General features: G+C 48.1%; 1 protein-coding gene across 5 annotated transcripts in view; it reads left to right on the plus strand.

Moving 5' to 3' along the window:
- DIP2B (disco interacting protein 2 homolog B) overlaps positions 1–23,786 on the plus strand; it is a 69,361-nt gene that overhangs the window by 4,085 nt on the left and 41,490 nt on the right. The window lies entirely within an intron of this gene.

The raw sequence follows: 23,786 nt of genomic DNA on the forward strand, positions 1-23,786 counted from the left end.
TTGCTTCACGTACAGAAGGAGCTGGTTTCTGTTTGCTTTTCTAGTTAAACATACATTTGGCTGTCTGGTTTGCCATTGTGCGTGGGTGTTTCTGTGAATGGCTTCGTGCACCTGCGTTCGCTCCTTTTAAAGCCGATTGTCTCTCACCGAAGAACTGTCTGCAGAGAAAAGCTTTGTGTTAGCGCTTTCAGGAGCTGAAGAAATAGCAAGGATGTGTGGAAAAAGTAGGATCAGCAAAACAGTTGAAACCCAGGCCTGAAGGCCAGCCAAATAGGATAGAACCTTTCTGGAAGAAAACATGTTGACTCCAGCAAGTGGGTAGAGTCTTTATTTTCTTTGGCTTGAAAATTTCCTGTGGAATCACGGTATTTTTCTGTTCTTTCAAAAATTGTGCGTTTCAGTTTTCATTCTTTTGATTGCCAGGCGCCTGTCAAAAGTAGGTGAGGACCTTTTTAATAGATTAAGTAGCTGAAGCGCAGGATTCAAATAAATTAGAGTCAAAGGAAGGAACAGTCGGAGTCAGGACTGGCTGTGTGGATTTTGCTGAGCGGGCAGGAAGGTTTCACTTCAGTTTCTTCCCTGCGATTCCGAGGGGAACTGTGGCTGTAGCACAGAAAAGGTGGACGAAAAGTTTATGAACATAAGCAAGTTGGATCTGATTGTCTTAGCAGGACTTACAGGTGGGTTTTGTGCATTTATGCAGCATGTTACCCACAAGTCTTGTGTTAGGCAAGACTAGTAATGGGAAAGTTTTTATGTTGCTTGTTAATTTACCTGCGGGACCGCCAGCTGATGGGTACCAAATCTACTGAGAAATCTGTGTATGGCTTTGCCATGTGCTCCGAAATGCATAAAAACCCTTTTGCAGCACGTCATAGGGAGCTGTTTACCCAAATTCAGAGATGATTGTGCCTGCCTTGTTTGGCTTTACAAAGGTTCTGATAAGAGCCTTCACTTCAGATGATATTGTGTTTTCTTGAGCCTTACAACCCAGGATAACGTGGTGCAATGTCTGCAGCTCACAGGAAAAGGAAATGCAGCTCAAGTTACCAGCAAGAGAAGCGAAATAACAAATGTATCATCAAACAGAAGGTCCGTAAGATGATGTTAAATTTATACTATGCAGCTGTTCAAAGCAGAATGACTCAAACGGTTAATGGCTTGGAGAGAGTGAGTTAAACGCAAATATTGAAGGAAATACTTTGGCTGCTGCGAGCGGGAGTGGAGTTTACTGTTGGTACCTAATGGAGCCGTGTAAAGGTGGTGGAGAAGAGGAAGGGCTTTGGAGCATCCAGGCTGGGGTAATAAGTGAAAGCATGTGCATATTTTTGTGTTGTCCCTCTTGCACTTAGGAAATGAGGAAGGGGCTCGGGGCTATTTTTGAAAGCTCTGACCCTTCCCCTTGGGGAGAGGAGGAAATTAGAGGCTTTAAAGAGAGTTCTTCACCTCCTCCCCAGTGGCTTCTCTGAAGCATTGCTGGCGTTAGAACCAGTTCTCCTCGGCTGGGCGGAGGGGACATCTGCTAACAATGATTCCTGCTTGGGTTTTCATCATTCTTCCTACTTTAGTACGGCTCATATTTGCAATTTCAGCTGGATACTCAGGCTGGAAATGCTAATCAGACCTGTTAGCCTGACACATCTGCGCTAAAGCCGCATTCGCTGTTCTTCTTGTGGTGTCCTAGATAACTGATCTTCTATTTTCTATTTTAAATTCTGTAGCATGAAATATTGAGCAGTAAATGTGATGGATGGTGGCGTAACTGCATGGAGCCGGATTGCTGGTCCTCGAAATGTGCATCTAACTAGACCATACTTGGAGCTCTGTAGGAAAGCGTGAATGTGGAGGTCCCCTCGTGTTCGTAGTTCATTGTTGTGGAAAGGGTGATGGGCTCCTTCCTGATTCCCTTTATCTGATTAGTGTTTGTCATGAAGTTTTCTATTCATTGGATTTATCATGTTTATTCAGTGGCAAGTTTCAGAAGCCAAAGAGTGAACTAATGGTGAGCAGTCCCAGAGGCGCAAGCAGAAGCTGAATAGTATCCGGTTTTCATTTGTTTCAAATACAATGTTCAGATAATTTCTTACAACGGTTTTCTTTAAACTGTGTCTCTCAAAGTTATAAAAAGCATTTCCTGACTCTTCCAGCGAGTTGCTCGGCTGCTTTTTGGACCTGGATTAAGAGAGAGAGGAGTTGAAGCATTCCTCTGTTAGGGTTGATCCAATCCAAAATTTTCCTTGGGGTTTATGAAATCAGGGGAGAGTCATCAGGCCAGGATGTCTCATTCTATTAATTAGAATGGAGGACTCTTCAATTTGCAGCCTGTGTGAGGAAGCAGCGATTTATGGCTAACGGATGCTCTGCAGGCAGCGGCATTCCATCTGCTACACGGATTTTCCCATTGCGTTTTGATGAAAAGTCTTGGGAAAGGCCTCACACCTGTATTTCTCATTCTGGATAGTGCTTGCCAGTGCTGGGTTGTTGCTCTCGCCTGGACTTTTTTTGGAGTAAAACACCTATTTTTATCAGCTTGCATTTTTCCAAACTTCAAAGCTGAGCGTTTCTGAAACGCTTCTTAGAATAAAGGCAGGAGAGATTATGTTTATACCGGAGATAGTCAATGTAATAGTAACTGAACTTTCCTCGCTGCTTTGTGAGCAAATACCTTTTTATTTAGTGTAACTTAAGCTGATTAAAAGAAAGAATTTTTTTTAAAAACTTGCTCAAAGTTTTAGCACTTCTCTGCCAACATCAACCTTTTCTAATTCATGTTGCCTTGAGAAATGCTGACACAAACTAGGTCTTTTGGGGCTTAGAATCCCCCGGGGACCGGAGCCCGCGGAGCCCACAGGGTGTACATACATTAATATATTTTGGGAACCCTGCGAGTTGGTGCCGCAGCGCCCGGCAGCTGAGCCTCTCGAATCACTCCCCAGCAGCCAGGGAACCTGCTTTCCCCAGCCTGTGTCCCTGGGGAGCACGACCGACCCGGGGAATTGTATCCCCGCCTGATAAAATTAGGTCTTCTGTAATCTCTCGCGGAACAGCCGGATGGCTGGCTGCCTCGAAAAACATATGTTTTAATGCAGGAATAATGCATTCCATTGAGGATGGCTGTAGCCGTGGGAGCTGGTTGACTCGGTGGATAAAGCGCTCCCGTTTTGCCTCTGGGATCAGGGCTCATGGCAGACGTCAGGTCTAAAGTGCAACCGTGGAAAAGGATTGTTTGGCATGGTTTTCTTGTCTTTTAATAGGGATGTTGTTTTTATGCCTTAGTTCTAAAGGAGTACAAGAACTAAACCGCCTGATTATTGGAAATAAAGCATAAATTCGAAAGAAGAGGAGCTAGCGCAGGTATTTCTAGATTGTAGCTCACTTTGCTTTGAGAAAATTTATTTAGGAATAGCAATGTTAGTGTTCCTTTAATACAAGTTTCTAATGATTTCTCTGAGAGCGGCGCAGGTAACCTGCTGGGGGAGATTCTGCGTTGCGGCCGCCCCTGCTCACACGGCTCCCTGCACCGGCACCGCGGCCACGCGCGGCTCCGCAGCGCAGACGGAGCCGCGTGCTGCTGGGATCCATCATCGTGCCGTCCCAGCTGCTCCGTTTCATTACAGGAAGCTCAGAATAAGGATTTTCCCACTCGTGGTTTTCCGTATGAGCAGTGGCTGTAGGTGCCGCGAGGGTGGACTGTGGGTGAGCAGGGGGTGTCGAGCTGTGCTGGTGGGAGTGGGAAGGGGTGACTGGGACAAGCCGTGGGACAAGCCATGGGACACCTCAGAAGTGCTCAGGATAAGTCGTGACAGGACTGTTGGTTGGCAGGATGCAGGTTAAAGTGGGAATGAAGCAGCAGTTGAAGCACAAGACAAGAGCTGAGAGGTTTGGTTTCAGGCCCTGTCTCTGCGTGGCTTCGTTACGTAGCTCTGCAGCCGCCGTTCCAGAAAGGGTGGTCGGGTGAGGACGTGTTCAAGAAGGTTTTGTGTTGTCTGCTGTCCCACCTGCACCTTAACACATCAACTCTTCACTCAGAGTGCTGATTAATCTTTGACATGAGGAGTCATTTCGATATGAGCACCTTTTCTGGAAATACTGCGGTTTGCTCGCTGAGAACAGCAGCGAACGCGTGTGTGTCAGTACGGAACTCCTGATAAGACTGTTTTCTTTGCCTAGTGGTTGCGTCTTCATCATCACCTTTCACTGTAATTACCGGCCCAGCCGTGGAAGCTTTGAGTGCTTCTCTGGAAACAATGATCACATAGATAAGCTGACCAGCCAAAAGAAACCCCGAGGAGGGGCAGGAGGCTTTGAAGTTTTCTGCTTACTCTCTAGAAAGAGGTATGAGCAAAGTTAACAAACGCTTGGAAGAGGTCACTCTTTGCCTTTCTGTCAAGAGGCGCGATGTGGAGCTCGCCGGTTCTGTGCTGCAGAGCAGCGGCTGAATTCCCGCTCGCCGTGTGTGTTGTCACTGCTGAGGACAAGGAGAGTGACTCCGAAAAGCTGGGAAGTGACATGGCACATTCCAGCCCACGGTTACTCACCAGCGATGGGAGCAGAGTCAGGGGATCCGAGCAGGAGATAAAAGGTTCTTGATCCTCAGCAGCTCTGGTAGAGGAATAAACAGATTTGCAGCTATTAACCTATACTGGCTTATTTATTTTTTCCTCCCCTTAATTAAATGGAAAATGCCTACTGAAGGTGTTCAATTTCTGGCATTAAAGAAAAAAAAAGGGTTGTCATATGTCCCATGGGGTGGTTCTAGCAAGGTACTGGTGGCTGGCAAAAATACTGATAAAAATGAAGGCTGAAACCTGTCTTGTGTTACAAAAGGTAGATCTCATGGTAGCAAAGCACTCATGTAAATGTTTCTTGAGACTGAGACCTGTGTTTATTCTCAGGGCAGAAACTTTAAGTGATCCCTTGCGGATTAAAAAAAAAAAAAAAAAGAACAATTCTTATTGTAACTGGAATGAAAACCTCCGTACTCGCGCCGTTCGGGATTGGAAACGCCGCAGTGAAAAGGGGGAAGTGTTGTCATTGTCCGTCGGGAGCCAGGAAGCCGAGATGCACAGAGGTGAGTCGCTCGCTGCACAAACTGGGCACGGACCTGAGACCTTGTGATGCTCAGCCCTCTGCTCCGTAGGCGAGGATACGTTATCGCTTGCAAAGGAACAGGCTTTGAAACGTGCAGGGTGATAATTAGTAAATGGCTGTCTAGTTGGAGGCCTGTATCCAGTGCAGAGCCTCAGGGGGCAGTGCTGGGGCCGGTGTTATTCAATATATTCATCAATGATTTGGACGAGGGAACAGAGTGACTGTCAGCAGGTTTGCTGGTGACACCAAGCTGGGAGGAGTGGGTGACACTGGAAGCTGTGCTGCCATCAGAGCCCTGGACAGGCTGGAGAGCTGGGCGGGAACAATTTAATGAAATAGAACAAGGGCAAGTGTAGAGTCTTGAATCTGGGCAGGAACAACCCCAGGTTCAGTGTGAGTTGGGGAATGAGCTGTTAGAGAGCAGCGTAGGGGAAAGGGAGCTGGGGGTCCTGGGGACAGCAGGGTGACCATGAGCCAGCACTGGGCCCTTGTGGCCCGGAAGCCAATGGGACCTGGGGTGGGTTAGAAGGGGGGGGTCAGTAGGTCAGAGAGGTTCTCCTGCCCCTCTGCTCTGCCCTGGGGAGACCACACCTGGAATCTTGTGGCCAGCTGTGGCCCCTCAGTTCCAGCAGGACAGGGAGGTGGCAGAGCCTGGCCCAGGCTGCCCAGGGGGTTGTGGAGTCTCCTTCTGTGCAGACATTCCAACCCGCCTGGTTCCTGTGTAACCTCATCTGGGTGTTCCTGCTCCATGGGGGGATTGACCTGGATGAGCTTTCCAGGGCCCTCCAACCCCTGACATTCTGTGACTCTGTGATGTGTGTACAGTGTGCCCAGAGTTTGCAGGTTCCTCTGCAAGTTCAGGTAATCTGAAGTTTAGCTGTGATGCTGATACTTTTGGTTGAGTACATACTGATTCAAACCAGCTGTATTTGTGGAATTTGTCCTCTCGGCTTTAAATTCTTGCGTCCACCTTGAAAATATCCTGAATTTATAAAGTCCTGTGGTGCAGAAAAAAGTCAATTATTGAGTCCCAAGCAGGGAGAATCGTGGATGAAGACAAAGCAAATGAGTCAGATATAAATAATCCTATTATGTCTTGGCTGCAGCCACACCTAGAAACCCTGAACAAACATTGCTCTTCTGCTTAGTTATTCCTGTGTTTGATACACTTTACTTGTTAAGTCCTGTTTTAAAATTGCAGCATGTAAAAATTGTGTAGGACTGGTCACCACCAGTGTTAAATACCTACAAACATTGCTTTAGTAATTCTGACAGAGACACGAATGCCTGTGCTGGAACATAGTTAATTTGGTCTCATAATTCCCCCAAATCAGAAAAAGATACAATCCTGAAGCTGGCGTTGCCTTTAAGGCTTTCAAGGCCATTATTTTTCGCACTAGGCCTTTAAAAAAAAGTCTGTCTGGAACAGCGAACAGGAAGATGTAATTACCCTTTGGCTTTTGTGTATCAAAACGTCGCTCATTGTACAGAGCTTTGGTAAAACGCTTTTAGTAGTATCTGGTTATAGCGTGGAAGCCCTAAAGAAAAGCGTTTGGATCTAGCAAAATCATACTTGGTGTATTATGATTGCTGTCGTGTATCTTACTCGGTAATTACTCACCTAATAGCACGCGTCTCTTTCATGGTGGATAAGCTGACTTTTAATAAATTTGAATGAAGCTGTTTTTCAGATGAGACTTGAAGAAAAAAGCGAAGTGAGACCCTTCTCCTCCCTCCTCTGATTCTAATTCTTCTGTTGTAGCTCCTGGAAAGGTCATCCTGACGTCTCCTCTAAGTGTGTCACTAATCCCAAGGGGTTTTAACAGAGGTTAGGGTTTGGTTTTTGGTTCTTGTCCAGACATTGGTCTGCATTGTTCTGCTGTCCTTTGGGCTCGTACGTGGCCTGTGAACTGTGATCCTCCGGCTCCAAAGGGCCGTAGAGATCTGTGTTACGCACACTCACCCGCAGCGATCCTCGGATCAGCAGTGCTGCAGCGGGACAGCTCGCGATATTCAACCCATTCGTTCCCCTGGGATGTGAAGGTGATTTCTGGTGTTGAACCTGCTGGGGAAAGCCAAATGGAAATGAAGGTTCGTGTAGTGGCAGCTCTTCGGGGGCTTATTTCTGGAGGCTCACTCTCATCTGCACTGAGTCTGCAGCAGAGGTGACACTTCCTTCTCTCCCCCTTTCTAGAGATGTGAATGGATTCAGCAAAGCAACAAGGGAGGGGACACAAAGGAAGGTGGGTGGTGACACGTTCTCCATGCCATGCGGGATGCCATAACGTGGCCTCTTCTCTTAAGAAAACAACTCCATCTCACAGTCTCTAGTTTGAAATTACAGAACACCTTCCTGTGAACAGCAAAGCGGCGTTAAAGACGCAGACAAGTTGTACAGCACTGCAGGCACACTCTGCCAGCAGAGACACAGCTATTTGGGCAGAAGGATAAAAGGAAAGACTTGGCATGGGGAACCGGGGAAGGAGTAAATAGTCTTCTATTAGAATTGAGTTTGGCTTCAGGTTATGGAAGTTCTGGCAGCGGTACAGCTTAGAGTGTTCGCTGCTTTCTGTTGCTCTTGCCGTGCAAAGTGACAGCCTCTCGGTTGTGCTGGTGCATCTGCTCCGGGCTCTGTCTGCGGATCTGGATTGAGGAGCTGACGGGCTTAATAAAATGACCGGTGACCATTTGACATCCTGAGAGGGCAGCCCATGGTACTGCTGCTGTCTGAGAAAGGAACTGGTGAGGTGGAGAGACCTGGGAGGTGCAAGAGCTGTTGTTCTTTTTCTGTAGTTCTGCTCTCTTCTTAACTCACTAAACCAGTTAATGTTGGAGCTTTGAACATATTGTCTGCTGTGTAAGTGTTACATACTGTTAGATACGTAAATGAGAAAGACTGTGCTGGTTGTTCCAGGGAGTTCCCTCATGGAGGGGAAAAGCTGACTTGGGTTTCCTGTGATACCCTTCACCTCCGATTGTGCAGGGCGCACATTCAGAGCCGCCCGCGTTATCTATGGATGGAGGCACATATGAAAAGGAAGACGGCAGCTTGCCAATTGCTCAAAGCCTTTGTTAGAGACTAAAGGAAACCTGCACCCATTTAGGCACTAGTGCAGCCCCAGGGGCTTTCTTGGCCTCGTATGTAAAGAAGGTGAAGGCAGCCGCATGGAAATGATCGCACGCTTTTGCATGTCAGTCTACATTAGGTCTTCAGGCCCTGGTTGTTGTGTTCGAATGCTGGGATGTTGAGCTTAGTTCGCAGCATTTTCATCCTGCGGGGCTGTCAGAATAGCACTGAACCCATCTGTCGAAAGTCAACCATGAGGGAAAGTATCTTGCTTGCAAAACCGGTCTGTTATTGAGCTGCCGGGAGCCCGTACGTGAGTTCGCTGTGATCGCAAGGAAGGAGATGTCTGCGCTGGTCAGGCTCTGCTGCCTCCGCCGTGGCTGGTTTCTCCCTGTGATAAATCCCTCATTCACAGTGCCGTGTGCTGAAATAAAAAGGAGAGACAACCTCCAGTTGATTTTGAACCGGCGCAACCAAGCAAGTTAGAAATGGGCACGTTTTGGCGCTCAAATCTGCACTTCCTCTGCACAAAACAAAGCTTTGGGAGCCGTTTGGAGCTGCTGGGCCAGTCTGATCAGGGTGCTGGGTGCAGTGGGTGCAGCGCTGGCTGCTGTCCTCGCGTGCTTGGCTTCAGCACACTGCATTTCTAAGCTAGGGTTTGGGGTTTTTTCCTTTTAGAGCTTTTAACATGAAATATTCAGTCATATCTGTGTGCAGCACAACCGATACAGGTACCAGAGAGTTCGGTGTCAGGCTCTGAGCACATCTTGCATTTATGGCTTCTATGCGTTCATGTATTTTCACAGCCATTTTCGCTACCTGAGCGTGACGTTGGGGTTGCGGGAGGAATGTTGGTGTGTCTTCCAGCAGAATTAGCGTGGGCTGAAGGACACACCTCTCTGGGGGTTCTTGGATGGAGTCTGAGGTGCTGTAGCCCCCAAGGTGTTTTTAGGGGTGCTCCAGAGTGGCTGTCGCTGAAGAGGCTGGTCCACATTGCGTTTGGTAGGAAGAGCTAAGCCGGGATACCCAAAGGAATGTATTCTATTTCTACAGTTTTTGTACAGCACTGTCTTACTCTTCGAAATGCCCAGTGCTTATGAAATGACCCTATTGTACAAGGGCTGTTGAAGAGAAGTGGTTGCTTTATTTCCCAAACCTCAGAATTTTTCTGAAGAGACTATTACGCAGCGTGGCACAAATTTTACTTATATGAAACATATGGAGTCAGCAGACAAGCCTTACCGAACAAATTGGAGGGCAGGAATCCAAACCGATGCCTTCTCCGAGGTTCCGCTCAATTGCAGGCTTTCTATTAGGACTTTAATTCTTTAGGTTCTCTTTCTTATCAGAATATCTTGTCCTAAATTATTGCTTTCAACACATCCTTAGCCCATCCTGTTTCCCCGTAGCCCCCTAATTGTGCAGTACTGTCTGTGGTGTTTCAGGTTGCTATAGAAAGGCTGTTATGCTTGTAGTTGAAAGCAAAGCCCGCTATGAATAGAATCTGTGACCTCTGCGTACCCACAGACGACTCCAAGATGAGCTGAATTTAACACCTTTGTCAGGTGTAGCTTTTGTTAAATTTTGTCTTGGGTTTTAGTTTGGTTGGGGTTTTTTTCTAGACATTCCAGAATTGTATATTCTTTAATTTTGCTTGTCCGTGCCTGGGGAGAAATCAGGTACCACTTCAGGAGTGCAAGAACCAGAGAGTTCCAAGTCTTGCGCTTCTGTTTTAGATGAGTAAGTTGGAGGCCTTGTTCTCTTTTGCATAGTGATCAAAACAGGCTAATGCTGTTAGAATTCAGTCCTAATGGGAAATAGAGTAATAAAGATTAGTCTGTTATTTAAAGTAATTCTGCTTAAACCTTTGTGAGATTGGCTATTGCGAAGAGAAACTGCACAGTCACCTTTGCTTTAAATGTGTTGCAGAATGAAAAATCCAAATATGATCTCACTCTCATTAATATTAAGTAACTGATGTCATAATTCAATTAAAAGGTTTTTTAGGAGCTTTTGGCGAGTCATTCCAGGTTGTTATTAAGACCTGACTGACGAAGCATCATTAAATTGGAGGGAATGGGGGTTCTCTGTTAAGTAACCGGATGATAAGGGAGCATCTCAACAAAATACCTGATTCACAGATCCAATCAACCCAACCCAACCCACACGGGGCAGCAGAGTCAAAGCACAATTCTGAAGTAGAGTTGAATATATTCCCCTAGCGCACTTGTCTGTCCAGGTACCCGGCCTGGAGACGGGTGTCCTGAATACGCACCAGAGCGGCGCTTCAGAGGCAGCGATTCTAACGTGTTCTTCACAGTTTTTCTTATTGTATTGATTAGAACTGTAATGCCAGTGCGGGTTTGATAACCTTTTGTCTCTGCTTTTCACCAGCTGGCATTCAAACAATTCACTGTTGTTGCTTGTTTACTACGAATGCATTTTGCTTTTTCACACAGTTCCCAACCTGCACATCCAGAGCTCGGCTTGTTTTCGGGTTTATTCACAATTCCATGCAGGCAGCACTGTTTGCAAGAAGCCTTTCATCTCTAGCTCTGGGCTACACAGAACCGGAGTGGCAAAGGCGACTTGTGTTTTTGTACTGCCTTCATCATTTTCACAATATTAATATTTAATTTCGGCTTTTTAAAGCTTTTAGCAGATTTGTCGGGCTTTCTTCCCTGTGATAGTGCATGTGAGGACAGCTCGAGAGAGCATTCTGATTAACTTCCAACGTGGAAAGTGGTTTCATTTATTCTGATTTATGACTGAGAGACTTTCAAGAAGCTCATCCTGTTCTGTAAGTAACTTCGCCATGACCTTAACCAGAAAATAGATCCAGCAGCTTTGCCTTTTCTCCAGCTCGATTCCAGCCAAGCAAACACTGCGTCCCACCCCAGTGACACCTTTTCTTGCCCATAAAACCAGTCGGGATTGTCTCTCTCCAGTGGAAAACGGCTGCGAGACCGATGCTGAATCACGGGTGATCTTGCCACAACAAATCCTTCTGTCCCAGCCCTGTGGTGCTTTCACACAAGCAGGAGGTTTAGGTAACAAGGAGTGTTTTCCCTTCATTAGGACTGAAACGTGGTTATTTACACTGCTGTTACGTGCTTAGAAATTTTATATAAATGCTATTTCATATTTTCAACCTGGTTTTGTGATAAATTGGATCTTGGAGAGGTTGTTGGTGCAAATACTCCGTGACGTTTTTACCTGTTACGAGACACAAAGTTTCTTCTCTTCTGAATTCAAGGGAAGAGCACACAGATGCGGTGCAGGCAGCTTGTCCTTCAGTCCGTGAACAACATTTGGAAGCGGTTTGGAGATGGTTGTTTTCCCGGTGCGGCCGTTGGGCGCTGCGCTCGCGTGGTCTCGCTTGGGCCTGCGCGGGAGCTGATGCTCCGAGCTGCGACCGAGTCCCGCTTGGAGCCTCCTGAAACCTGCTCTTCGCGATTCAAGATGGAAACAACAAAGGGGAAACGTGGTTGCGTCCTGGCCCCCGGCACAGGCCGGTTTTGTTCCCCAGTTGATGTTTGTTTCCGGTTGGCTGGTGTTTGCTGGGTCAGTGGGTCTGTTGTTGAAAAGAATTTGATTACGGCTAACTCTGTCTTTTGATACTTTAATGCTGAATTTACCAACAAGAGGGTTTCATTTGCTTGCTGAAAGCTGTGTCATTTCTAGAGGAGCATGTTTGTTTTTCTTCCCTTTTCATTATAAATAAACCACCGTGAGTTTATTTCCACTGTCTCGGGTGTCTCTGGCCTTCCTGGGAACAGAGTGCAGCATCAAAATCAAACAGAACAACTTGGAGAAGGTTGTATTGAGGTGTTTGCTTACCCAACAAAGCCGTATTTGCTCAATGTGCCAGGTGCATTGGGTGCTCATGTGTGTCCTGGTGTGGTAGCTTTGCTTTCCAGAAGGGACGTACCTTGTGTATTAACCCTGTCACTGGCCTGGCCCGAGGACACCGGCTGGAACGCGCAGATTTTCAGAGCAATGCGCAACGCTAAAGCAGCTTTATGGAAACGCTGGCCTAGGTAGACCGGGACTAGCGAGGAATTGGGCTGAGATGTTTCCTCAGCCTCTATCTAGACTGTGAGATTGGAGTTGGGCGCAAACAAAGCAGCGATTGTCCGGAGCTTCGTGCCACCCTCGGCTCTTTGTTCTGTTCACAGCCTCCGTTCCCCACTACTGAGAACTTCAGACAGGGTGTTCTGGAGTCATTCGTTGTGATTACTCTGCTGTTACCATCTGCTTGATTTTTCACTCTTGAAAAATTAACAAGAAAGAAATTTTCTCATGTAGAGTTTGACGATGCGAGTGTTTGAGGAGAAAATGTGATCTCGGAGCTTTTTAACGAGTTTGCAGTGACAAGGCTGCAAGCTCTTTTGTTCGTTTTATTTGCACTCTTCTTCTTTTAGTCAAGTTGCTGACTGTGTGCTCTTAAATAATCCTACTGATGTCTCCACACTTCCTTCCCTCTACAAGTACGACATTTGAGAATTCAGTTTATTTAAATTGGAAAAGGAGCTGTCGCACCCTTAGAGAGGCCACAGTAGGGAAGTTCCCTGTGAGCAGTAATTGTGGCTTTGTAGACAGCTTGTTGAATCCGACCTTTTTTTACCTTTAAGCCTGTTTGTTTAGGTTCAAGGTCCGCTGCTGTCGGTGTAGAAAGGATGCTTGTCCTCACAGTTTTGTGGAAATGTATGATGATGGTGCCGACATACTGATACGAGGCAAAAAAAATCCACGTGTTAGGATCTTGTCACTTTGGAACATCCCCCTTCTAACCCACCCCAGGTCCCATTGGCTTCCTGGCCACAAGGGCCCAGTGCTGGCTCATGGTCACCCTGCTGTCCCCAGGACCCCCAGCTCCCTTTCCCCTACGCTGCTCTCTAACAGCTCATTCCCCAACTTACACTGGAACCTGGGGTTGTTCCTGCCCAGATTCAAGACTCTACACTTTCCCTTGTTCTATTTCATTAATTTTTTCCCCGCCCAGCTCTCCAGCCTGTCCAGGTCTCTGATGGCAGCACAGCTTCCAGTGTCACCCACTCCTCCCAGCTTGGTGTCACCAGCAAACCTGCGACAGTCACTCTATTCCCTCGTCCAAATCATTGATGAATATATTGAATAACACCGGCCCCAGCACTGCCCCTGAGGCTCTGCACTGGGTACAGGCCCCAACTGGACTCTGCCCATTGACCACGACTCTCTGGCTTCTTCCCTTCACCAGTTCGCAGTCACCTCACTCCCCGCTCATCCAGCCCGCACTCCCTCAGTTCAGTGTGAGGATGCTGTGGGAGATGGTGTCAAATGCCTCACTCAAGTCAAGGGAGATCACGTCCACCGCTCTGCCATCATCCATCCACCTTGTTATGTCCTCAGAAAAGTCAATGATGTTGGTCAAGCACGACTTCCCCTTGGTGAAGCCATGCTGACTGCCCCTAATGACCCTCTTATCCCTGATATGCATTGAGATGGCACCAAGGAGAAGTCATTCCACCAGTTTCCCAGGGATGGAGGTGAGGCTGACTGGTCTGGAGTTCCCCGGGTCCTCCTTCCTGCCCTTTTTGAAGACTGCAGTGACATTTGCTTTCCTCCAGTCCTCAGGCACCTCTCCCGTTTCCCAAGACTTGGCAAAGATGATGGAGAGTGGTCCAGCAGCGACCTCAGCCAGCTCCCTCAGCACCCGCGGGTGCATCCCATCTGGACCCATGGATTTATGGGTGTCCAGGTTGCCCGACTGCTCCCTAACCCAGTCACACACGGCTTAAAGGCTTTTACATGGGAAGGCTCTTGCCACATCCTGCTCTGCAGCCTCTAAACAAAGCGCTTCTGAAGCAGACGCTGACTTTTTTTAGCGCGCCGAAAGAGCCGCGCACAGAAGCCGTTCCTGGCGTGATCCTTCTTGTAAAGAGCATTGCAGCTGACAGAATAATGGCTTTTCTTGGGCCTGCTGGTGACACGCCAACACGGTTTCCCTAGCAGTGAAATTCCTGCAGAAGCCGTGGTTGCTGATGTCAACACAACTGAAAGCCAAACACTCAGCTCGGGCCTGGATCTGCTGCCACACAGTGCAGTTTTCTTCTGCTCTTTCTTTGTCAATCTGCTTTCCCAAGCTTGTCACCAACTTGGACGGGTTGTTCTCTTCAATCCAGAACAGACGGGAGCCTGTACAGACGGGATCGCTCCGCGGGGCAGCTTCCCATTAACCTGCACGTCGCTCTGGTTTTGTAGCAACGCGTTTAGGCTGGAGGTGGGGTTGTTTTAAATTATCATACCGTGTGCAGAACGCGTTTAAGCTTATTTAACAAAGTGCTTCGGTTCCCAGTAGCCGGACACACAAGAAATGAACAGCAGCACCAGGAGCAGCTTTCGAGCTGCTCATTGAGCCGTTCCCCCACTTTTGTCAGGTACGTTCTGCACTTTGGTGGGAATCTCCACAAATCAAATTACTGGTGTCGCACGCTAATTCCAGGCTGGGTAAAAGATTAATAATTGTATTGCTTTAACTCTTAAGTAGTGGAATCCTCCTATGGTGACTAATACTGTTTAAGTCTCTTGGAATAATGCTGTCAAATGACTGTGGTTTGTGTTTTGGATTTGGGAAAAACAACGGGGTTCGCTCTATTGAGTAAAATGGGAGCGACGTCCTTATGAATACACACGTGGTGCCACCTCTTTGGGAACTCCAGGGTAGGAGGCATGTGGGAAAACATGCGATGGGCGTCTCGCCTCTTTAGCTTTGAAAAATTCGTTCTTACGATTGATTTTTTTTAATTTGAATTGATTTCTTTTGTTTGAGGAGCGATCTTTGAAGTGCTAATGCTTTCCGCGAGATATCTGTCTTTGTTTCACCATACATAATCATCGAGCTCATCGCGCTGTGATTTGGAAAAGCATTTCCCATCTGGATCGCTGTAATTATCGCGCTGCCGTGCGGTGCGACGCGCCAACGAGGTTCGTGCTGCGTTAACACTGCGATTAAAGGAACATCAGAGTTGCGTTTCCTACCTGAACGCTTTGTGCGAGAAGCGCTACGTTTGATTCATAGATAGGGGAATAATTGCTCTAAACTTCTTCTATTCATGCAGCTTATTCAAGAATCTAGAATTGAATTGGGAAAAGTCCCTTCTCCTCCTGTTCTCCAGAGCCGAGGTGCAGAATAAGCACCAGGGCCTGTTTGGTTTCATCGAACACCTCGCCTGGAAGCTGTTGTGTTGCCGAGGGCTTAAAGCTTTGCAAATCCACCTTTAATCAATCCCCACGTTTGTCAGAGCCCCAGCCCGTCCCTGAACGCTCTTTACTGCCCAAGGGAAAACCTCATTTGCCTTTCTAATTGTGGGTGGCTATCTACGTGCTTCTTCAATATTTTGCAGCGTGATGCTGAGTTCCCTTTGGGTGCCTGCGTTTTTTTGCTTGTTTTATTTTGATTCCTGAGCTAAAACCAGGCTTAATTTGGCAAATCACCCGTCCACGCTGGTCTGGCTTGTGGAGAAAGCGCGTCCGGTTTAGAACAGACAGGGTTTCAGTGTGTGATCCGGTGTGGTTGGGCTGGACCAGCAGCTCCCAGGGGAAGGTTATCGGCGCTTGCCGGCCCAATAATTCCCTCTGTACCTGCAGGAAGCCGGTGCTGTACCTGGTGCTGAATAAGGGCTGAATCACAGTCCCTCCTGCATCAAGTTGAGTCATTTCCTGGGAAACCTGGTGCAGAGGGCGGCTGAGCGATGTGCCGGGGATTAAATATACGGGAATTTCTGCTGCTTAGTCAGAAAAGAGAATTATTCCAGGCAGAATCGCTTCATCTGGGGTTTCTAAGTGCGTTGTGAGTTGTCTTGCTTTACTCAGCCAAGCAGTCTGAGCTGCTTCATGCGTACGTGTAGGTGACGCTGCGGGTTTCTCCTTTAGCCGCCGGGTTCATGCGGAACCGCTGTTACCGACGCTGTCGAACGCTCCTACGGCGCGTTCTTCTCATCGACTACTTACTAAAAACATTTCTCTTGAGTAGCTTTTGTAAAATCCTATTTGTGACCAAGCCTTGGGTTTGTGCCTTTTTTAGCACTCAGAAGGGAAATGCATTTTTTCCCTATGATAACTTGTAGCTATTTAAAATATATATATATATATATTTTTTCCCCCCAGGATGGGGTCATATGTAAGATTTATTGTTTGTATACTGGATTAAGCTGTTTATGTGCACGTGCTGATTTTGTGGGTAACTTGTAACATTTATATGGCTTCACTTTGCAGCGGATCTTGTATAAAGTTGACTTCAGTGGTTGTATTTTGCTAGAGGCCTGTATTTAGTAGGGTTATCCGCATTAACAGAATTTAGTGATGTATTTAAAGGTTTTAAAGGGTCATCTTCAAGAGTTTTTGGAACCTTTAAAAACCCATTTTTCCCTATTGTTAGAGCAGACTTTACCCATGCGTGGACAACATGGTTTGAGTTCATATCCCCTGTCCTTGTGTCCCACTTGTGACCTGAAACGCAACGTCCCTCTGGCCTTTTGATTCTTACAGACCAATGAATGGACATCCCTGGGACACCTGGGCAGTGGGGACATCCCTGGGCAATGGGTGACATCGTGGGGCAACAGTGGCATCCCTGGACAGTGGGGACATTCCAGGGAGCAGGGACGTCGCTGGATGGCAGGGACATCCTGGGCAACGGGGACATCCCAGAGAGTGGGGACATTCCTGAGCAATAGGTGACATCCCGAGACAGTGGGGACATCCCTGGGCAGCAGTGGACATCCTGGGCAATGGGGACATTCCAGGGAGTCGGGACATCTGTGGACAACCGGGACACCTGGGGAGTGGGGACATCCCCGGGTGGTGGGGACATCCCGGGGAGCTGGGACATCCTGGGGCATCCCTGAGCAACGGGTGGCATCCCTGAGCAACGGGTGGCATCCCGGGTCAGTGGGGACATCCCTGGGCAATGGGTGACATCCCTGAGCAACGGGTGACATCCCGGGTCAGTGGGGACATCCCTGGGTTGAAAATTGGCTTTCGTAGTCATGGGAGCGACATCCTGGGGAAGGAACGAAGCCGAGAACAGCCGGGTGACGCTGATCTGCAACCCCACGTGGTCACAAGTGGGAACGTCCCCAAGTCTGCTCAGAGAGAACAATCAACATGAGTGTAGCACAGCTACCAGAGGCTCTTTTGCTTACAGTTTACCCTTCCACGCGTTTTTTAGCATCACTCTGCAAACTCGTTTTGCTGACCCCGGATAGCGCCGTTTTCAGCAGGAATGGTGATGAATTACCGTGTGTTTTTGTGGGTTATTTTTTTGCGAGGAAGGGAGGATCTCCAGCTCAAGTCGACCCGGTGCCGCGTCCTTCGCGTTGGTCGCCCCTGCCCACGCGCACCAAGGAGACCCAGCTCTGTCCTGAGCTCACCCAGCGGGATGACGCCTCACATATGGCAGCTGAGATTAGTGCCCGTCACACACGGGCCGGGCGGGTGAACCGAGGACACTGGATCATCCGCAGCTCCGAAACCCCGCTGCAAGGTACAGGAGGTTCTTCAGTCTCGTTTCAGCAGTTGGATTTATTGTTTCAAGGCAAAACAAAAATTAAAAAGGCATCAGGCACACCGTGACTTGCAGTAAAATGCACCTTGTGACCTTAAACGCCCCAGAGCTGCGAGTGTTGCAGCCTGTGCACCCCATAGACACGCAAAATCCGAACCTTGAATTGCATTCTTGCGAAATAACACGCGTTGAGATTAAAATAGTTTTAATTCGGTAAAGCAACATTCATAAGCCTTTAGAAAAGATTTTTTGAAGCTGTGGAACAGAGTCCCCACAGTGTTGGAGCCAAGGGGGCTTGTACTGTGTGTATAAATTAATCTGTCTGTGAAACTTTTAGTACTGAAACTGTAGCAGTATAATGCTCGCGCTTAACAAACGGAGCTTTGTCAGACCTGCTGGTTTTTTCAGTAGCTTATTCATATTCTTAATGGGCACAGAATTGTGCTGTTAAAGGGAAAGTGCGAAGCACAAACCTGTTGTGTTTGTTTTCCTTAAGGTTTGGGTTTGGTTTGTTGGGAGGCGATATATGGAGCATGGCCTTTATTTCTTTCAAGAAACCAGTTTTTTCTGGCACGCTCTCTGGTTTGCAGCCCTTGGTATTGTCTTCACGGAGGAAACCTGATATACAGCTTCCCGGGAGGAAGGAGGAGGGAACCTCCGAACCTGCATCATCCTTTGGCCTCAAACAGAAAGAGGCGATTGTCTAAACTTGTCTCCAACACCATTTTTGCGCTGGAGTTGCAGCCAAGGAGCATTAGGAGTGCGAGAGCAACAGCTACAGCCTGTTTGAACACAGCCTTGGAATAAAGGGGTGATGTTGGCTTTGGGTTGAGGACGCCCCAGCTTTGGGAAAACCATTGGGGACGGGGCCGTCTGGAAGTCACCGGCGCTCCGGGAAGTGGCAGAAAAATGAGATCTAGTTGCAAAATAAATAAATGAGCGGCGACAGCGTTTGTTAGGGAAGTGCTGAACTAATTGCTTTGCTATTGCTTTTCTGCCGAGGCTGAAGTGCTGAAGTGCATACCTGGGTTTCTCCAACACCACCTGCCGCTCCCAAACGTGCTCGAGGGACCTTATTTGGAAGTGGCACGTGGCGAAGCACCATTGCGGGCTCACAGCTGCGCTCCTGGGGCTCAGCACCTGCAGTTTGGGGGCTGTTTCTGGTCAGGGACAGGAAACCCCAGATCAAGCTCTGCAAAACCAGTGTGTGTTTCGTTCTTTCCGAGCGAGCTGGAGGTGACCCAATGGCAGGAAGGCGTTGCTGTCAGACGGGGGGAGCAGGAAGAAAGGCAAAGCCATCAGGTCACTTCTAGGGGTGAGACCTGAAAAGAAGACGCAGTGATCATAGAATTTATTTCCTCCTTCTTGTTACAATCTTCTTAGAGTATTTGCTGTTAATTAACGGAGTTGCTTTCATTGTTTTGGGGCTAATGGATGTACTAGAAGCATTTCCGTGATTCTCTGTTAACATAAACTGCTCGAAACAGATTGTTTTTTAAAAAATGCCTACAAACTGCTTTCAAATTTGAATCTTTTGCTTGATACAGCCAAGTCTTTGGAGGCTTTGTTGGGAGATGCTGTGCTCTATGTGATCATTTTCCTTAATTTCTCCACTGTAGTAATTATGGTTTTGTTGGACAGTAAATGATTCAGTGTTCTCGTTCCATGGGGGAAGGGGAGGAAGGATGTTGAAAGAGCAGCATTGTCTGCGCGTAGCAGGATTAGCTGGTGTTACCACCTTGCACTGATTGAGCCGCGCTGTTCGGAACAGATCATCGGCTCTAATTGCTGAAGAGCAGCCCGGAGCCTCCTGGAGCTCCTCTGCTGCATTAGTTGAATGTAGGTGGAGCATCCCGGCTGCTTGGAGATCCCTGGGCTTCCCCTGCTCCTCTTGCACCCTCAGCCGTCAGAACATCCAGCTTGGATTTGTGTGATGACAATCCCTTCTCGTTTCCTCGCCAGAAATCAGAATCAGATGAAAAAGGAAGCGTAGAAGCCAGTTTTTGCTTTCTTTTCCCCTCTAGTGAATTCTGCTTCTCCAACCTACTTGGATTCAAACAAGCAGGACCTCTTGGATTTCAACACAGAGGTGTCTGCAGTCAGGATTATTGTCCAGCTATTTCAAGTGAGGAAACATGGTTGTCCCTTGATTAAACTTGTCTTGTTTCTGCAAGCCGTAAATCCGGGGTTATTTCCTACTCTGAATCCACAGAACAGCATCTCTTACATATTTGCAAGACCTGCTGTGTCTTGAAAAGTAGGATTTCTTTAAATTCTTCTTATAAAACTGCTTAGCTCACACTCACATCTCCTTAAAAATAACCCTGAAGATTCCAAACGTCGCATTTTGAACCACTGGCAAAGATCGTGGCATCAAATAGTCCTGCAGATAGTGGCGAAAGGGTCTTGACTGGCAAACTCCACGTGGAGGGTATAGATCCATATAGACCCCCCTGCACAGAACTGTAGCTGGAGAGGCCAGAATATCTCAGCGCTAAGTGGGTTTGGTTGTAATTTCACTCCTCGGAATGAACAAACCATTTCAGAGCTGAATTGTCGGCTCTTGTCTGCCTTGCTGCCGCTTTCCTTGCAGTGCCGGCTCTTGCGCTGTGGTTCTTGGGTTGTATTTGCAGCTCTTTGGAAGAGCTGAGGGTTGTGATTTCCCGGGTTTCTGGAGCAGTGGCTGGTGGGGAGATCTGCAGCCCCATTGTCTCAGGTCTCTTCCCGTTGCTGTGATTGATGCTGCTCGCTGAGGAAGCGTGCGCTCGCCGTCGGATCTTTGTGTTTCCTGTGGATCACCAGGACGGGGCGGAAGAAAATTCCTCTCCTGGCGAATCTTTGGTTTGTGTCTCAGTGGACTGAGACCAAATTTGGATTATGACCAGAGAGAAGAGGCTTTGTACGATAAATCCATTCCGGGCATGCACTATATTAAAGGGACATTTGCTTCCAACACTTGAGGTGCGAATTTGGGCACAACTGTTGTGGTTGTAGTAACCGGATCAGACCCAGCGCTGCAGGCGAGTCCCAGCAACACATCACCCTTATTTCTCTTCTCCCCATTGGACTAGTTGGAACTTTCCTGCTCTTGCCAAATGGCATTAGGGGGTTTATTTTTTTATTAGAGAACCCTTTTTTCCAAGCAATAATGTAAATGATCTGCATCCCATGGTAGGGATGCAAATAGTGGGGTTTGGCCTGAGTTACCGCCTTGTTTTTCCGTAGTATCTCGCCTTAACTTCCAATTTCCCAACGCAGATCATAGTGCTTGTGTTCCTGTGATAATAGATATATTTTTTCTTGGTAGGATATTAGTGTGGAGCAAGTGATTAGAAACCCAGCACATAAACCAGAATGCGATGCTACCGGTGCGCTGGTGTGTGTTTGTAAGCCGCTGGTATTCCGTAGTAATTCCAACAATTTTCTGTGGCAAATGTCTCATTATATATAGCACGTTATCACCAACGTCAAAAGTCCAATTAAATCTTGTGGAGCCATTAATCACAAAATAACAAGCTAAACAAATCTGTGGGTTGGTTTACAAGGACAATTCCCTCCCCTTTTGGAGCAGGTCTATTTTCCTGCTCCCTTTGCTGCCCAAATGAACCAGCGTGGGGAATTCAATCTGCCTCCGAGAACCAAGAGGCAAATCTCCCACAAGCTGCTGAATTTTGTAGCTCCTGCAATTGATAAAAACATGATCCCTTTGGCTCGTGCTTGTCGTGTGGCTGTTTTGGAAGGTGCCGGCATGCCTGTCTGGTGAGCTGGATCCATTGCACTGAGCTACCGACTGCAATCAGGCATTAGAATGAATGCTTTGCTCAGCATTTGGGTGCTTCACGGATATTCTCATTTTCAGCTGCTGGGTTGGTTTGGGCTTGTTGGGGCCTGACTCACCCGTGGGGGCAGAGGAGCGAGATCGGTTCTGTGTGTGAACGAGCACCCACCGCTTCAGTTTCGGGTGACCCCGTGTTCGACTGTCCATGCAAAGCAGTGAAGCCCTTTCCCTTGCCAAACGAAATCACCGTCAGAACCAAAACAGCTGGTTAGCCAGAGTGTTCTTGCAGGGACGCTGGTTGTGTTGGGGCTTAGAGCCTAAACCCTGCGATCGCCAGTTGGGACAGCAAATACAGCAGCTAATACTCTGTTCTTGCAAAAGTCAGAGTCACGGTGAAGAAAGCACACTGTCTGTGATCACCAGTTTCTTGTCATAGGCTTAATTTTAACTTGAGAAGTAATAGCAAATAAATGTGTTTTCTTATTGCTGTGTGTTTGATCGCTTGCAATCTTTTGTCCCTGAGAGATCTCAAGGCATATCATGGATAAGAGGGTCATTATGGGCAGTCAGCATGGCTTCACCAAGGGGAAGTCGTGCTTGACCAACCTCATGGACTTTGCTGAGGACATAACAAGGTGGATGGATGATGGCAGAGCGGTGGACGTGATCTCCCTTGACTTGAGTGAGGCATTGACACCGTCTCCCACAGCATCCTCACACTGAACTGAGGGAGTGCGGGCTGGATGAGCGGGGAGTGAGGTGACTGCGAACTGGCTGGAGGGAAGAAGCCAGAGAGTCGTGGTCAATGGGCAGAACCCAGTTGATCCTGTATCCAGTGCAGAGCCTCAGGGACAGTGCTGGGGCCGGTGTTATTCAATATATACATCAATGATTTGGACGAGGGAATAGAGTGACTGTCAGCAGGTTTGCTGGTGACACCAAGCTGGGAGGAGTGGGTGACACTGGAAGCTGTGCTGCCATCAGAGACCTGGACAGGCTGGAGACCTGGGTGGGGAAAAATGTAATGAAATAGGACAAGAGCAGGTGTAGAGTCTTGAATGTGGGCAGGAACAACCCCAGGTTCCAGTGTAAATTGGGGAATGAGCTGTTAGAGAGCAGCGTAGGGGAAAGGGAGCTGGGGGTCCTGGGGACAGCAGGGTGACCATGAGCCAGCACTGGGCCCTTGTGGCCAGGAAGCCAATGGGACCTGGGGTGGGTTAGAAGGGGGGGGTCAGTAGGTCAGAGAGGTTCTCCTGCCCCTCTGCTCTGCCCTGGGGAGACCACACCTGGAATCTTGTGTCCAGCTGTGGCCCCTCAGTTCCAGCAGGACAGGGAACTGCTGGAGAGAGTCCAGCGCAGCCACCAAGATGCTGGAGGGAGTGGAGCATCTCCCGTGTGAGGAAAGGCTGAGGGAGCTGGGGCTCTGGAGCTGGACAAGAGGACACTGAGGGGGGACTCGTTCCTGGGGATCAATATGGAAAGGGGGAGTGTCAGGAGGATGGAGCCAGGCTCTTCTGGTGACAACCAGTGACAGGACAAGGGGCAATGGGTGCAAACTGGAACACAGGAGGTTCTACTTCAATATGAGCAGAAACTTGTTCATGGTGAGGGTGGCAGAGCCTGGCCCAGGCTGCCCAGGGGGTTGTGGAGTCTCCTTCTCTGCAGACATTCCAACCCGCCTGGTTCCTGTGTAACCTCATCTGGGTGTTCCTGCTCCATGGGGGGATTGCACTGGATGAGCTTCCCAGGTCCCTTCCAACCCCTGACATTCTGGGATTCTGAGATAAGATGTAACAAGTGTGGGTCAGGCTTGAAATGCTGCAGGGCTTTTTGTTTTAATCCCTTCAAGGTTTCGGTCTTTCTTGTGGTTCTGATGCGACGCGAGAAATTAAACCAGAAGACAGCAGCCAGATGGTTCATCTCCAGGATCAGACAGATTAGGGGGTTTTAAAAAGGAAAAAGTTTACCAAGACTTCTTCTTTTCTGGAGTTGTTTCTGCGGAGCTCAGCCTGCGAGCAGTGGGCAGGCGGTGGAGCTGCAGCTGCCGCCAGCCTGAAAACCCATGGCCCCCCAGCTTATTGTCAATGAACAGCAAATAGACACGATGAGAAGTCGGATTTCTGGACCGCGGGGTGTTCTTGCCGGGCAGCAGCGTACGAGTCGAGTCTTTTACTGTTTTGTAGAGGCGCTCTGAGTGTCTGCAGTGGACTCGCTTTATTTGCCAAAAGCTGTTCTCCAATTGCTTAGTTTAAGACGAGGCTCTGAGTTTGTGCTTTGCCCCGTTGTTTGGGAATCGTTTCGTT

Source organism: Streptopelia decaocto (genome assembly GCF_964273445.1).
Source record: "Streptopelia decaocto genome assembly, chromosome: 27".
In the NCBI taxonomy this organism is placed as follows: domain Eukaryota; kingdom Metazoa; phylum Chordata; class Aves; order Columbiformes; family Columbidae; genus Streptopelia; species Streptopelia decaocto.